Source organism: Eleutherodactylus coqui, chromosome 5, assembly GCF_035609145.1.
Source record: "Eleutherodactylus coqui strain aEleCoq1 chromosome 5, aEleCoq1.hap1, whole genome shotgun sequence".
NCBI classification, from domain to species: Eukaryota; Metazoa; Chordata; class Amphibia; order Anura; family Eleutherodactylidae; genus Eleutherodactylus; species Eleutherodactylus coqui.
This window is the reverse complement of record NC_089841.1, coordinates 23,616,583-23,633,335: the sequence shown is the minus strand read 5'-3', so window position 1 is coordinate 23,633,335 and position 16,753 is coordinate 23,616,583. Positions and strand designations below refer to the sequence as shown.

General features: G+C 47.2%; 1 long non-coding RNA gene and 1 pseudogene across 1 annotated transcript in view; both read left to right on the top strand.

Moving 5' to 3' along the window:
• LOC136627318 (zinc finger protein 850-like) overlaps window positions 1-16,753 on the top strand; it is a 166,426-nt pseudogene that overhangs the window by 55,015 nt on the left and 94,658 nt on the right.
• The window catches only part of LOC136627342 (uncharacterized), an 83,430-nt gene continuing 78,444 nt past the window's right edge, over window positions 11,768-16,753 (top strand). Inside the window, exon 1 of the long non-coding RNA XR_010792776.1 lies at window positions 11,768-11,878. This is a non-coding gene — a long non-coding RNA (uncharacterized lncRNA). The remainder of the gene's footprint in view (window positions 11,879-16,753) is intronic.

Genomic DNA, 16,753 nt, shown 5'->3' with positions numbered 1-16,753 from the left:
ATCTCCTGGCGGCTCTGTGTAATGGTCAGGGCCCGGCTGGCAGGAATATATCACCGGCCCATGAGTAGCGGCCCGACATAAGGATGTGTCACACGTAGTGGGTAAAGACCACAACAAATCTGCATCACATTTCAGTCTTTAGCACTGGTGTGTATTTTGATGCAGATCTGCTTCAGACTTCACCCCTTCAGTTGAAAGCAGGAAATCTACTGCAGATCTGTGCCATAACCCGCACCGTATAGTGTGGATTGTCATGCAGGTTTTGGTGTGGACCTGCAGCACAATCTGCCGTGTGTGAACACACTTTAAGGGTGGAAACACACGGTGCAGTTGGCCACACAAAATACTGGCATAATTGCATGGCGACTGGCCGCAGTCGGTGGGCACGGTCTGCTTGTGTGTGACCGGCCACAATGTGTCCTTGCATCCTTGTTTATCTATTTAACAGGAATCAGAACCAAGGCCATAACATAATTACAGCACCAGAACCAAGCTTGGTGATATACATAGATGCAATACCAGAACCAAGCTTAGTACGTAAATACAGCAGCTGAGCCAAGCTGTGTACATGTATACAGAACCAGGAACTGTATTTCCCCTTTATGACCAGTTTCAGATGAGCGCATTAAGGGCACATTTTACAGATGTATCCCAGCCCGACTGCAGGATTACAGAGCAGAGCTTGCCGCATGACCGGGAACTATGAAGTGTATAGACTGCAAGTAGAAGCAGGGGCATACAAAGAACCCATGGGGACCCAATCCAAGACTCAGAATGCCTCCCTGCCCCGGCCTAGTCCTGGTCTGAGGTGACAGAATATAGAATTACTGTATGTACCAAGCTGTCTTATAGATGAGCAGTTCTGTATTTGCTGCACACCGTGTGTTACTGACATCTGGCTTCATGGGAGATTTTATATGAGTACTAATGTTGGTGCAGAAATGGCCGAACTCCATCTGTATGGAATATACTATTCCTGTAGCTTGGGCTCGGAGATCTACCGGGGACAGGAGCCCGGGGCTTGTGGGGGACTCTGCTGCAAATTACTCTTCATGACCCTTTTTCAGACCCCCCAGGACCCCCATGTTATTGATGAAAACCAGAATTAGTTACTTGTAAGTCCCAATTCACAGCTGTAGTTTTTGGTGATGTTTTCTGCAGACAATCACTTGGTGGTTATGTGAGCTGCAAACCAAGTGACTTCTATGAGTGAATGATCCTCACTCACTTGCTCTGTCAGGATCATTTTTAAGATCTATAATATGAAAAAGAAATTAACTTTATTCTTGGCAGATGACGGTACCGGGAGCTCAGAGGGATGTCTGATATCTGCAGATTGTAAAGCAGAGGCTTGTGGTATCATACATGCTACATATGAAGAACCTGCGATTATCCCAGATATCTCCTCAGCCCTTCACAGTAAAGACCCATCATCTGATCCTCTCATACAGGTCCCATCTTCTGATTCATCACAGACTGCTAAATTTCACAGAAGGAGAAAACCTCAAAGAGCTGACAGAAAGGAGAAGCCATATTCATGTTCTGAGTGTGGGAAATGTTTTACAACAAAATCAAATCTTGTTACACATCAGCGAATTCACACAGGAGAGAAACCATTTGTATGTTCAGAATGTGGGAAATGTTTTGCTTTTAAATCTCGCCTTGTAAAACATCAGAGAATTCACACAGGTGAGAAGCCATTTTCTTGTTCAGAATGTGGGAAATGTTTAACTCATAAAGCAGGCCTCATAAAACATATGAGAATTCACACAGGAGAGAAGCCGTTTGTATGTTCAGAATGTGGGAAATGTTTTACTAATAAAACAGGCCTTGTAAAACATATGAGAAGTCACACAGGAGAGAAGCCGTTTGTATGTTCAGAATGTGGGAAATATTTTACCGTGAAATCACATCTTGTAAAACATCAGAGAATTCACACAGGAGAGAAGCCATTTGTATGTTCAGAATGCGGGAAATATTTTACAAGGAAATCAGACCTTGTTACACATCAGAGAATTCACACAGGAGAGAAGACATTTTCATGTTCAGAATGTGGCAAATGGTTTGATTTTAAATCTCGCCTTGACGCACATCAGAGAATTCACACAGGTGAGAAGCCATTTGTATGTTCAGAATGCGGGAAATATTTTACAAGGAAATCAGACCTTGTTACACATCAGAGAATTCACACAGGAGAGAAGACATTTTCATGTTCAGAATGTGGCAAATGGTTTGATTTTAAATCTCGCCTTGACGCACATCAGAGAATTCACACAGGTGAGAAGCCATTTGTATGTTCAGAATGTGGGAAATGTTTTGCTTTTAAATCTCGCCTTGTAAAACATCAGAGAATTCACACAGGAGAGAAGACATTTTCATGTACAGAATGTGGGAAATGGTTTGATTTTAAATCAAATCTTGTTACACATCAGAGAATTCACACAGGAGAGAAGCCATATTCATGTACAGAATGTGGGAAATGTTTTACACAGAAATCAGACCTTGTTAAACATCAGAGAATTCACACGGGAGAGAAGACATTTTCATGTTCAGAATGTGGGAAATGTTTTACACAGAAATCAGACCTTGTTAAACATCAGAGAATTCACACGGGAGAGAAGACATTTTCATGTTCAGAATGTGGGAAATGTTTTGCTTTTAAATATCGCCTTGTCGCACATCAGAGAATTCACACAGGTGAGAAGCCGTTTGTATGTTCAGAATGTGGGAAATATTTTATCGTGAAATCAGACCTTGTTACACATCAGAGAATTCACACAGGAGAGAAGACATTTTCATGTTCTGAATGTGGGAAATGGTTTGATTTTAAATCTCGCCTTGTAAAACATCAGAGAATTCACACAGGAGAGAAGCCATTTGTATGTTCAGAATGTGGGAAATGTTTTGCTTTTAAATCTAGCCTTGTAAAACATCAGAGAATTCACACGGGAGAGAAGCCGTTTGTATGTTCAGAATGTGGGAAATATTTTACAAGGAAATCAGACCTTGTTACACATCAGAGAACTCACACAGGAGAGAAGCTATATTCATGTACAGATTGTGGGAAATGTTTTACACAGAAATCAGACCTTGTTAAACATCAGGACACTCACATAGGAGAGAAGTCATTTTCATGTTCAGAATGAGGGAAATGTTTTACTCACAAAACAAATTTACTGCAACATCAAAAAGTTCACACAGGAGAGAAGCTATTTTTTAAACCTGTTTTTTCTAACCATGATGAATAAGAAATGTATGTAATTACCGATAAACATCCGTTATCCGGAAACAAATATAATCCAGATAACCCACCTTTATATCAGCCGTGTACATAGAATATTTCACACGTCTCTAAACTTGTTTCTAACTGTTCATAAAAGTTTACTTGTGTAACTTACATGTTTGTATTTGGGCCGATCTTTCCTGTTCCTATTAGATGATGTTTCCTCAGAACTGATGGAGATGAGGGAGAGCTGGTACCCATTATGTGTATAAGTAGTGAGGGGAGAATCACTGCCGATCCCGGACTTGGTGATCCTTTCATAAATGATAATGGTAAGAACCGTATTCCAGCACTGAGCCCAGCAAGGGCGTCTCCCCTCCATCTCATCACTATAGGGTCATATACTAGGAAGAGTCGCACACAGTAATATACAGCTGTGATCACATGGGAAAGGTTCTACAACTTCAGGGTGCGGGCAGACGAGCGTAGGCGTATTTACGTTCGCACGAGCGCAACGTATAATCGCCCGAGAAAACGTTTTTCACCGATCACGACCATGTGAACGAATACATTCGAAACCATTGCCTCAGATGGTCACGTATATATGTTTGGTCGCAAAAACGTGCCGTTTATGCGCTCGTCTGCCCGCACCCTCAGTGTAACATATCAGACTTTATTTATACAGGACTATACAACTTGGGGCGCACAGCCCGATAAAACAAACCCCCTACATGTTTGACGCTCAGATGAGCTCTGAACACTCCAGATTTCAGGAGAGCTAAGAGTCTTATACATAAGTGATAACTTGGGAAAGCTGGTGTGGCATAATAGCCCATATCAGGGTGCAAACATTTACTGATCCGGTAGATACTGCCAACAGGAATACATAAGATCTTACTTAGACTTCAAGCCTAACAGAACCCGGGCGCACATCTCCGTAATCCAGTAAGACTCACGTAGGAAAGGTTTTCTGTGCCAATCACCTCACTGAGAAGGAGGATTAACCCTTAGAAGACATATTGAATGAATGGTTTTGGATGAAATGTTGTGATGTCATTCGGGCAATATGGGTTCTTTGTACATTACAGCCATTTCCTTCCCTGGGAGGGGATTGGCACAGGAAACTATTGGTACATGAGTTTCCTGGATTATGGAGTTGTGTGCCCGGGTTCCGTTAGTCGTGAATTCTAAGTCTGATCTTATGTATTTGTTCTGACAATATCTGCCCGATCTCAGATTTATATTTTCACTTTCTGTGGTGATTGAATGTAAATGTTCGCTCCCTGATATGGACTATGTGCCGGACCAGATCTTCCAAGTTACCACTTATGTATAAGCCTCTTGGATCACCTGACATCTGACAAGCCCTGATTAACAACTTACCTGAGTTGGAAAGGTGTAGGTGGGGAGTTTAATGGGTTCAGCACAAAGGGCTCTACCTAATTCACTAATCTCAGTCCTTGCCACACACTCCCCTAGATGCTGAGGCACCTCAATAGTCAGGGAGCGGCTAGCAGTCCATCAGGATTCCATTAGGTGATTATAAGGAGCTGATGAGCACCAGTGGCAGCCGCAGGCCTGGCAAAGCCCTCCAAGTCAGCTAGAAGCATGGCGTAATAGATTGCATATCAGTTATAGAGCTCAAATAGAGATATCAATCCCACTGTGCCGTCCCAGCCCTGCACGACCACGTCTCCCGCAACATTGTACGCGCCCTCACCAACGCGGTTACTGCCAAGGTCCACTTAACAACGGACACGTGGACAAGCACAGGCGGGCAGGGCCACTATATCTCCCTGACGGCACATTGGGTGAATTTAGTGGAGGCTGGGATAGAGTCAGACCCTGGGACCGCTCACGTCCTACCCACCCCCAGAATTGCGGGCCCCAGCTCGGTGGTGGTATCTGCGGCGGTGTATGCTTCCTCCACTAAACCACCCTCCTCCTCCTCCTCCACAACCTCTGTCTCGCAATCAAGATGTGTCAGCAGCAGCAGCACGTCGCCAGCAGTCGGTGTCGCTCGTCGTGGCAGCACAGCGGTGGGCAAGCGTCAGCAGGCCGTGCTGAAACTACTCAGCTTAGGAGATAGGAGGCACACGGCCCACGAACTGCTGCAGGGTCTGACAGAGCAGACCGACCGCTGGCTTGCGCCGCTGAGCCTCCAACCGGGCATGGTCGTGTGTGACAACGGCCGTAACCTGGTGGCGGCTCTGCAGCTCGGCAGCCTCACGCACGTGCCATGCCTGGCCCACGTCTTTAATTTGGTGGTTCAGCGCTTTCTGAAAAGCTACCCTCGCTTGTCAGACCTGCTCGGAAAGGTGCGCCGCCTCTGCGCACATTTCCGCAAGTCCCACACGGACGCTGCCACCCTGCGCACCCTGCAACATCGGTTTAATCTGCCAGTGCACCGACTGCTGTGCAACGTGCCCACACGGTGCAACTCTACGCTCCACATGTTGGCCAGGCTCTATGAGCAGCGTAGAGCTATAGTGGAATACCAACTCCAACATGGGCGGCGCAGTGGGAGTCAGCCTCCTCAATTATTTTCAGAAGAGTGGGCCTGGTTGGCAGACAACTGCCAGGTCCTTGGAAAGTTTGAGGAGTCTACCCAGGTGGTGAGTGGCGATGCTGCAATCATTAGTGTTACCATTCCTCTGCTATGCCTCTTAAGAAGTTCCCTGCAAAGCATAAAGGCAGACGCTTTGCACTCGGAAACAGAGCCGGGGGAAGACAGTATGTCGCTGGATAGTCAGAGCACCCTCCTGTCTATATCTCAGCGCGGTGAGGAGGAGGAGGAGGAGGAAGATGAGGAGGAGGGGGAAGACACAGCTTGGCCCACTGGTGAGGGTACACATGCTGCTGGCCTGTCATCCTTTCAGCGTGTATGGCCTGAGGAGGAGGAGGAGGAGGATCCTGAAAGTGATCTTCCTAGTGAGGACAGTCATGTGTTGCGTACAGGTACCCTGGCACACATGGCTGACTTCATGTTAGGATGCCTTTCTCGTGACCCTCGCGTTACACGCATTCTGGCCACTACGGATTACTGGGTGTACACACTGCTCGACCCACGGTATAAGGAGAACCTTTCCACTCTCATACCCGAAGAGGAAAGGGGTTCGAGAGTGTTGCTATACCACAGGACCCTGGCGGACAAACTGATGGTAAAATTCCCATACGACAGCGCTAGTGGCCGAAGGCGCAGTTCCGAGGGCCAGGTAGCAGGGGAGGCGCGGAGATCAGGCAGCATGTACAGCACAGGCAGGTCAACACTCTTTAAGGCCCTTGACAGCTTTATGGCTCCCCAGCAAGACTGTGTCACCGCTCCCCAGTCACGGCTGAGTCGGCGGGAGCACTGTAAAAGGATGGTGAGGGAGTACGTAGCCGATCGCACGACCGTCCTCCGTGACGCCTCTGCCCCCTGCAACTACTGGGTGTCGAAGCTGGGCACGTGGCCTGAACTCGTGCTGTATGCCCTGGAGGTGCTTGCTTGTCCTGCGGCTAGCGTCTTGTCAGAGAGGGTGTTTAGTGCGGCTGGGGGAATCATCACAGATAAGCGTACCCGCCTGTCAACCGACAGTGCCGACAGGCTAACACTCATCAAGATGAACAAAGCCTGGATTTCCCCAGGCTTCTCTTCTCCACCAGCGGACAGCAGCGATACCTAAGCAATAGGTAGGCTGCACCCGCGGATGGAAGCATCGTTCTGTATCCCCATCAAAAACGGGGACCTTTTCGCTTCATCAATCTGTGTATAATATTCCTCCTCCTCCTCCTGCTCCTCCTCCTGAAACCTCACATAATCACACCGAACGGGCAATTTTTCTTAGGCCCACAAGGCTCAGTCATATAATTTTTCTAAACAATTTTTATACGTTTCAATGCTCATTAAAGTGTTGAAACTTTCACCTCCCCCAATTTTTATTTTAACTGGGCTGCCTCCAGGCCTAGTTACCAATTAAGCCACATTAACCAAAGCGATTAATGGGTTTCACCTGCCCTCTTGGTTGGCCATGGCCAATTTTTCTGATGTACATTAGTACTGTTGATACAGCAATTTTTGGGGGCCCTCGCCTACAGTGTAATCAAATGAATTTTTAGCCCACCTGCATTACAGCTGACGTTACATCCGCTGTGTTGGGCAATGCAATGGGATATATTTATGTACCGCCGGTGGGTTCCAGGGAGCCACCCATGTTGTGGGTCCACAGGGAGTTGTAAATGCATCTGTGTCCACTTCTAAAGAACCCCAGTCTGACTGGGGCATGCAGTGTGGGCCGAAGCCCACCTGCATTAAACATGACATTACTACCTCAGCTGTGATGGGCACTGCAATGGGATATATTTATGTACCGCCGGTGGGTTCCAGGGAGCCACCCATGCTGTGGGTCCACAGGGAGTTGTAAATGCATCTGTTTCCACTTCTAAAGAACCCCAGTCTGACTGGGGCATGCAGTGTGGGCCGAATTCCACCTGCATTTAACATGACATTACTACCTCAGCTGTGATGGGCACTGCAATGGGATATTTTTATGTACCGCCGGTGGGTTCCAGGGAGCCACCCATGCTGTGGGTGCACACGGAATTCCCATTGCGGAGTTGTACCTGCCTGTGACTATTTATAAAAAAACGCGGTCTGACTGGGGCGTGCAGACACCTTGACAGAATGAATAGTGTGTGGCACATAGGTTCCCCATTGCTACGCCCACGTGTGCAGCTCCAGATGGAGGTGGCACAGGATTGGATTTCTCATTGCTTCTGTACAGCATTGTGGGCTATCGCCCCGCCCCTTTTAAAGAGGGTCGCTGCCTAGCCGTGCCAACCCTCTGCAGTGTGTGCCTGCTTTTCCTGTGGCAGACGCACTTATAAATAGACATGAGTATGGAGTGGCATGAGGGCAGCTGAAGGCTGGGCAGGGACAGTTTGGTGTGCGCTGTGGACACTGGGTCGTGGGGGGGGGGGAATTGGCAGCATGTAACCCGGGAGAAGTGGCAGCGGAGTGTCATGCAGGCAGTGATTGTGCTTTTTTGGAGGTAGTGCGGTGCTTAGCTAAGGTATGCATTGCTAATGAGGGCTTTTCAGAAGTAAAAGTTGTTGGGAGGGGGGGGGCCCACTCTTGCCGCTATTGTGGCTTAATAGTGGGACCTGGGAACTTGAGATGCAGCCCAACATGTAGCCCCTCGCCTGCCCTATCCGTTTCTGTGTCGTTCCCATCACTTTCTTGAATTGCCCCGATTTTCACAAATGAAAACCTTAGCGAGCATCGGCGATATACAAAAATGCTCGAGTCGCCCATTGACTTCAATGGGGTTCGTTACTCGAAACGAACCCTCGAGCATCGCGAAAAATTCGTCTCGAGTAATGAGCACCCGAGCATTTTGGTGCTCGCTCATCTCTAGTAAACAGGGATTTTGGGACTGCACAGCTTAATGACCTGACTTTAAGAAATGCATTAGAAAATATCTCTGTGATCAGTGGCGTCCCCAAGAGGCAGGTGCTGAGGTGCGATTTTCCAATTTTGAATAGATTGAGTTGTTATATTGGGTCACAAAAGTAAGGAATGAAGTGGTGAAACAACTTCTGATACCTGGTGGCTATAGACGCAGGGTTCTCGACCTGGCCCACACTCACATATTGGGTGGTCATTTAGGGGCAGACAAAACACAGGAACATATTTTACAAAGGCTCCTGTCTCACACTTTAGAAGCCCTTTGATACCACTGCCCATAATTGAAATGGCATTTGAGCGAATTGCTATAGATTTGGTGGGACCCCTAGTGAAGTCAGCTAGAGGTCACCAGTATATCCTTGTAATCGTAGACTATGCCACGAGATATGCAAAAGCAATTCCCGTGAGGAACACTTCCTCTAAATGTATTGGTAAGGAGTTGTTCCAGATGTTCACCCAGGTGGGTCTTCCCAAAGAGATCTTAACAGACCAGGGGACCCCATTCATGTCAAAGGTGATGAGGGAACTCTGCAAGTTACTGAAGATAAAGCAATTGCGCACTTCCGTCTATCACCCCCCGAGAGATGGGTTGGTGGAAAGATTCAATAAAACACCAAAAAATATGCTGAAAAAGGTGGTAGAGAAGATTGGCCGGAATTGGGACTGTTTGCTTTCGTATTTACTATTTTTCACCCGTGAGGTGCCGCAAGTCCCCATGGGGTTCTCTCCCATTGAGCTATTATATATGCATGACAACCCCGTTGACTGCTCGACATAGCTAAGGAAACAAGGGAGAATGAAGCCACCCCACATAAGAGTATCAATGAACATGTGGTCCAAATGCAGGAGAGAATTACCAAAATAATGCCACTAGTGAAAGAACAGCTCCTACAAGCGCAAGAAAGGCAGGCTAACGTCTATAAGAGGTCGGCCAAAGTCAGACAGTTTAACCGAGGGGATCGGGTGTTGGTTCTGTCCCCTATAGTAGAAATTAACTTTTTGGCAAAATGGCAGGGTCCATATGAGGTGGTGGAAAATGTAGGGATGGTCAATTATAAAGTTCGCTAACCAGGTAGGAGAAAGCTCATCCACATTTACCATGTACATTTGTTAAAACCCTGGAAGGAGCGGGATTCACTGGGTTCTCCCTACTTGGTTATGGAGCCAGAGTGTAATATCCAGGAGGTGATTATAGCAGAAACCCTGTTGAAATCCCAGAACCAAGAAAGAAAATAATTTTTGCAGAGGAATAGGGATCTGTTCACTGACCGACTTGGTCATGCTAAGGTCATGGAGCATGAGATCTGTATGGACCCTAACCCTTTCCAATCCACTGTATGATATCTGAAGACAATCTGATTGAAGGGTGTACAGCTCCGATGTCGGAAGATGCCCGGCAGGGTATTCTTACTGTATATTACTGGCTGGTCTGTTGTCAGGGGCCTCTCCAGCATGTCCCATACCGCAGTACTGTCTCTAGCCAGCAGATCGCACCATTGTATAATGGCTGAAAGAGAAAGCCCCCTCGGAAAGCCTGAATTCAAAGTTGGATTGCAAAGGGCTAATGTAAGGGTCAGCATAAAACCCTACAGAATCCCCGAAGCCCGCAAGGAAGTAGTGTCCAATGAAGTAAAAAGGATGCTCGAGCTGGGGGTCATTGAGGAATCCAAAAGTGGGTGGTCAAGCCCCATAGACTTGGTGCCGAAGAAGTCAGGGGAATGGCGTTTCTGCAATGATTACTGGAAGTTAAATGAGGTTTCAGAATCTGATGCATACCCAATGCCCCGGGTCGATGAACTAATTGGCAGACTTGGTTCAGCCCGGTATATAAATACACTAGACCTCACCAAAGGATATTGACAGATTCCCGTCTGCCAAAGCAAAAGAAAAGATGGCTTTTTCCACCCTGGAAGGTTGTTTTCAGTATATAACTATGCCTTTCGGATTTAAAGGAGCCCCCGCAACATTTCAGAGCGTGATGGACAAAATCCTAGCTTCCCATGGAAAGTACTCAGTGGCATATTTAAACAACATCGTTATATTTAGTCTGGACTGAGAAAGCCACCTCAGCAAAGTTCAGGCAATATTAGACTCCCTCAGAAGGGTGGGGTTCACGATAAATCCAAAAGAATGTGCAGTCGGAATGGAAGAGATCAAATACCTGGGCCACATAGTGGGGAGGGGTCTATTTAAACCCCAAATTAATAAAGTGGAAGCCATTCAGACCTGACCACAACCTCCAACCAAAAAACAAGTATGGGCATTTTTGGGTATAGTGGGCTATTACCGATGCTTTGTTCCGAATTTTGCCACGACTGCAGCCCCGCTGGCAGAGCTTACAAAGGGGAACAATTCGGTAATGGCACAATGGACCCCATAAGCAGAACATGCGTTCAAGGAGCTAAAATTTGCATTTTGTCGACAGCCTGTGTTGATAGCTGCAGACTTTTCAAAAGAATTTCTAGTCCAGACGGACAAGTCATAAGTAGGGGTAGGAGCCATATTGTCCCAAGAGGTCAATGGAGAGGCACATCCAGTGTTGTTTTTGAGCCGGAAAATGTCCCCATGCGAAAAAAATTATGCAATGGTTGAGAAAGTGGGGTTAGTGGTAAAATGGGCATTAAACTCCCCAAGGTATTATCTCCTGGGAAAGAAATTTAAGCTGATGTCAGACCATGCTCCCTTGAAGAGGATGTAGAAAAAATAAGGGAATAATGCCAGGGTGACAAGGAGGTTCTTAACGCTACAGGAATTTGACTTTGAGGTGAAACATAGGCTGGGAAAACTGCATGGTAATGCAGATGCCCTGTCCAGAATTTATTGTTCGGTGACAGTCGGTGCCCAGCTGGCTGGCTTGGGGCAGAGATATGTAACAGCTGTGGTCTGGAATGGAAGATATGTGTCACAGAGGTTATTAGCTTCTGTGATGTAGATCAGTCCAGTTGTACTCCAGGCCAGATCTTCCACCTGAAACCAGTAAACTATATAAAGAGACAGGTTAAAGTGTGTGTGTGTGTGTGGGGGGGGGGGGGGGGTGTCTGGGAGAACCAGACTTCGGTTGTAAGCAGACTTCTGTTGTAAGAAGAGGGACGCTGTGAACAAGCAGAGAGCTACATTGTCCCGGCAGGATACTTAAGGAACTCCGGCCCTAGGACCAAGGGCTGGAGATGCTACGCCTTAGGGCAAGCTGCGCCTCCGGAAGACTACAGGTCTGTGAATATAAAATGGACTTATTGCTGTTAAAACCTATTGTTGACTTAATCGCTCCTCCTGTGGACTGGTGGAGGATAGAATTGATGGACCTGCAAACTTTATAATTTTTCTGGAGATCTAGTCGTTTCTGTTATGCTGAACTTACGTTGAATAAACTGACCAAGACATAAGAGTTACTGTTGGTGTACTCATTAACCCCCAGGTCGTTACAATACATTTACCTCAGAAGTATACATACCTGTAACAAATACTATAATGGCCTAATGCTAATGCCAGGTGTATTTAAATGTATGAATTATTTAATGTGGTTAGAGTATTATAGGTAGTAAATGTATTTTGCGTGCTGTTACCACTTTGGTTTTTGCCTCTATTGTATGTTGCAGCCATGGTTTAACATGCACCTATAGATTTCTATTGGGAAGTGCTGACCTATTTTATCCTTTTTTGTACAAATATTGTGGAGCTGTGGCTGCCTCCACCTGGTTGTGCATGCGTGCCATCCATTTACCTTCTGACCCTCCTATTGGACCATATAAATGGTATCCTACCTTCCCAGGTTTTAGTTGTGGGCTAAGTCCCAAGAGAGGAGCATTCTTAGAGGTAGGTACCTATTTTTCCCAGGTTAAGATTAAACCACCTGGTATTTCCTTTGGGACCCATCTGAAAGCTTGGTCACCCAGACGTTGCTAGATGAGCCAATATGATTTGCTCAAATTATGTACCAAGACCTTTGCATTATTTTATGTGGTTAGAGTATTTACTATAGGTACTAGCTGATATACCCAGCCTCGCCTGAGTTCATTTGATACAGGTGTTTACATGGGAAATTTTATGAAGTCAAGGTTACTTTAAAGTAACCAAGGAATAAAATACATATACACATAGAGGAGCATTAAATTCCCCTCTGGGTGCATGTAACGATGTCTCTCTGCGGAATGTGCCACCGCTCCCACTCTCCTCATTTAGGACCTAAAGAATTTTTGAACCAAATTTCATGCCTGTACGACAATGAGAAGTTAAATTATATAGGGGTGCTCTTACTTTTGCAATTAGCATTGAATAATTGAATTGTGATCCCCTTATTTTTCTGATTTAGGACCCAAAGAATGGTCATGCCAAATTTCATGTTTGTATGACATCGGAAAGTTAGAGAATTACATTAGGTACATTACATAGAGATGCCAATACTTTTGCACTTAGCATTGAATACTCGAGTTGTGACTAGAGATGAGAATTTTTTTTTTCCCCACAGTTGCAGGAAGAAAACCTAGGTGTAGAATTAATTAGTCACAGTGAGGGTTCTACTGTAGTCTCTAAAACGTAACTTTTATTCACAAAATGAAAGATAAATAAACAAGGATTTTGTATGTCAAAATCCCGGACTTTGGACACACGAACAAAAAAGATAAAATCTAACCCCAATCATATGGTGGGGAAAGTAATGTATGAGCCGCCTTAAGAAAGGTGTTTGTGCCGAACGTATCGGATTTAACAGACCCCAATTTTTTATCCCTTTGCCCAGTCGTATATATCCTAGGGCTGGAGAGATAGAGTGTAGGTCGGCTCACTATAAATAATGTTCCCAAATTCAATTAGATTGCTGCAGCTATTCAATAAGCAGGAAAATTATGTAGGGCTCCACAAATTAGAGCAGGTGCATCGTTCCCACTATTGCTAAATGCTGCCAGTTTAGTCAAAAAAGCCGAAAAGTGTGTATGAGTATTGAGAGAAACCACACTTAATGCGGCTAGTTATAGAGAATCAAATGTATAGCTGACAACTAATAATAGCTAGAGCTCAAAAATATTTCTCCTGAGCAATGGCAATAGAAAAGCCAACATACAGCACACCAAGCTGCAAAGTAAGATCCTAAAGAGGTTCAACGCGTTTCCGCTACGGATAGTGTCGCCTCATCAGGAACCACAAAAATCTTATTATCAAATACGTCAGCTTCAGATAAGCCAGTAAATCCCCGAAAATCAGGTGATTAACCTCAAAACATGAGGGAGATAGACGATCCTAACACTAAGTAATAGGTCAGCTTCAGAACAGCCGGTAAATCCCCAGGTAGGGAGATTAACCTCAAAGCATGAGGGAGATAGACGATCCTATCACTAGGTACACCCAAATAAACCCAGTTTCCCCCAGAAAAATAAATAAAGTTTGCAGGAACAAAATAAAAAAATGGCAGCACCAGCCTCTGTGGTAGGCTGGCAGCTATGAATAAGCTCTGTGTCTTGTCCACTTCATATAGTCCTATAGACCCTCCCCTATTGGGGGTATGTAGCCTTTGAACCAATGAGAAGTAGTTGCTTCTCAAACCCCACCCATTTAGGGCGGAGAGTCCCCCGGGCAGATGATAAGATCTAAAAATGGAAAGAAGAGATGCTGGTTCTCCATCCATAATATCCGGAAGGACCATATAACCTTCTAGGCATGTCACAACCAACTTAGATCATTTCCCGATGTATATCGGAGCATAAGGCTCCGCTTGTGGGAGTATCCAGCAAGTCACATAATCCGTCACGGTCATGTGACTCATTGGTGACGTGATATAGAGCCGCATATTATCTCCGTGATTGAATTCCACCAGGAAGTTAGTGCTATATGTGCTAACTAGAGATGAGTGAACGTACTCATCCGAGCTTGATACTCGTTCGAGTATTAGCGTGTTCGAGATGCTCGTTACTCGTGACGAGTACCACGCGATGTTCGAGTTACTTTCACTTTCATCTCTGAGACGTTAGCGCGCTTTTCTGGCCAATAGAAAGACAGGGAAGGCATTACAACTTCCCCCTGCGACGTTCAAGCCCTATACCACCCCCCTGCAGTGAGTGGCTGGCGAGATCAGGTGTCAACCGAGTATAAAAATCGGCCCCTCCCGCGGCTCGCCACAGATGCATTCTGACATAGCTCAGGGAAAGTGCTGCTGGTGCCGGAGCTGCTATAGGGAGAGTGTTAGGAGTATTTTAGGCTTCAAGAACCCCAACGGTCCTTCTTAGGGCCACATCTAACCGTGTGCAGTAGTGTGGAGGCTGCTTTTTGCAGTGTTGCACTTTTTTTTTTTTTGTATATCGGCCGTGCAGAGCATTGCGCCCTGCAGTAATTATACATACTCCAGGGCCAGTAGTGGTGGTGAGGCAGGGACAGAAGACATATATTGTGACGCAGGGACAGAAGACATATATTTATTGAATATAGGCAGTGGGCCTTTGCAAAAACATTTGGGGAAAAAAATCTATTTGGGCTGCCTGTGACTGTCCTCAGTGTTCTGGGTCTGTGCTGGGTGTAGTTGTCCTCCTAATTCATACGCAGCCAGCTAAGTGTTACAGCAGACTTGCGCAAAATTATTTCCTGGCGTTCCGTAAGCGAAGTCAGCCTCCAACCACAGGCCAATAAGCGGCACATTTAATTACAGCGTTCTGTTTCTGCACTACTGGTAATACACCATGCTGAGGGGTAGGGGTAAACCTAGAGGACGTGGACGCAGGGCGAGGATGCGGAGGCCCAAGTCAGGGTGTGGGCACAGGCCGAGCCAGTGCGGTGGCCAGGGGTAGAGGCAGGGCCAGTCCGAATAATTCACCAACTGTTTCCCAAAGCGCCCCCTTGCGCCATGCCACCCTGCAGAGGTCAAGGTGCTCTACGGTGTGGCAGTTTTTCACAGAGACGCCTGACGACCGACGAACAGTGGTGTGCAACCTTTGTCGCGCCAAGATCAGCTGGGGAGCCACCACCACCAGCATGCGCAGGCATATGATGGCCAAGCACCCCACAAGGTGGGACGAAGGCCGTTCACCGCCTCCGGTTTGCACCACTGCCTCTCCCCCTGTGCCCCAACCTGCCACTGAGATCCAACCCCCCTCTGAGGACACAGGCACTACCGTCTCCTGGCCTGCACCCACACCCTCACCTCCGCTGTCCTCGGCCCCATCCAGCAATGTCTCTCAGCGCAGCGTCCAGACGTCACTAGCGCCACTATTTGAGCGCAAGCGCACCGCCACGCACCCGCACGCTCAAGCGTTAAACGTGCACATTGCCAAATTGATCAGCCTGGAGATGCTGCCGTATAGGCTTGTGGAAACGGAGGCTTTCAAAAGCATGATGGCGGCGGCGGCCCCGCGCTACTCGGTTCCCAGTTGCCACGCGCCATTGTACGCTCCCTCACCAACGCGGTTACTGCCAAGGTCCACTTAACAACAGACACGTGGACAAGCACAGACGGGCAGGGCCACTATATCTCCCTGACGGCACATTGGGTGAATTTAGTGGAGGCTGGGACAGAGTCAGAGCCTGGGACCGCTCACGTCCTACCCACCCCCAGAATTGCGGGCCCCAGCTCGGTGGTGGTATCTGTGGCGGTGTATGCTTCCTCCACTAAACCACCCTCCTCCTCCTCCTCCTACGCAACCTCTGTCTCGCAATCAAGATGTGTCGGTGTCGCGCGGCATGGCAGCACAGCGGTGGGCAAGCGTCAGCAGGCCGTGCTGAAACTACTCAGCTTAGGAGAGAAGAGGCACATGGCCCACGAACTGCTGCAGGGTCTGACAGAGCAGACCGACCGCTGGCTTGCGCCGCTGAGCCTCCAACCGGGCATGGTCGTGTGTGACAACGGCCGTAACCTGGTGGAGGCTCTGCAGCTCGGCAGCCTCACGCACGTGCCATGCCTGGTCGATGTCTTTAATTTGGTGGTTCAGCACTTTCTGAAAAGCTACCCACACTTGTCATACCTGCTCGGAAAGGTGCGCCGGGTCAGCGCACATTTCCGCAACTCCAAGACGGACGCTGCCACCCTGCGGACCCTGCAACATCGGTTTAATCTGCCAGTGCACCAATTGCTGTGCGACATGCTCACACGGTGGAACTCTACGCTT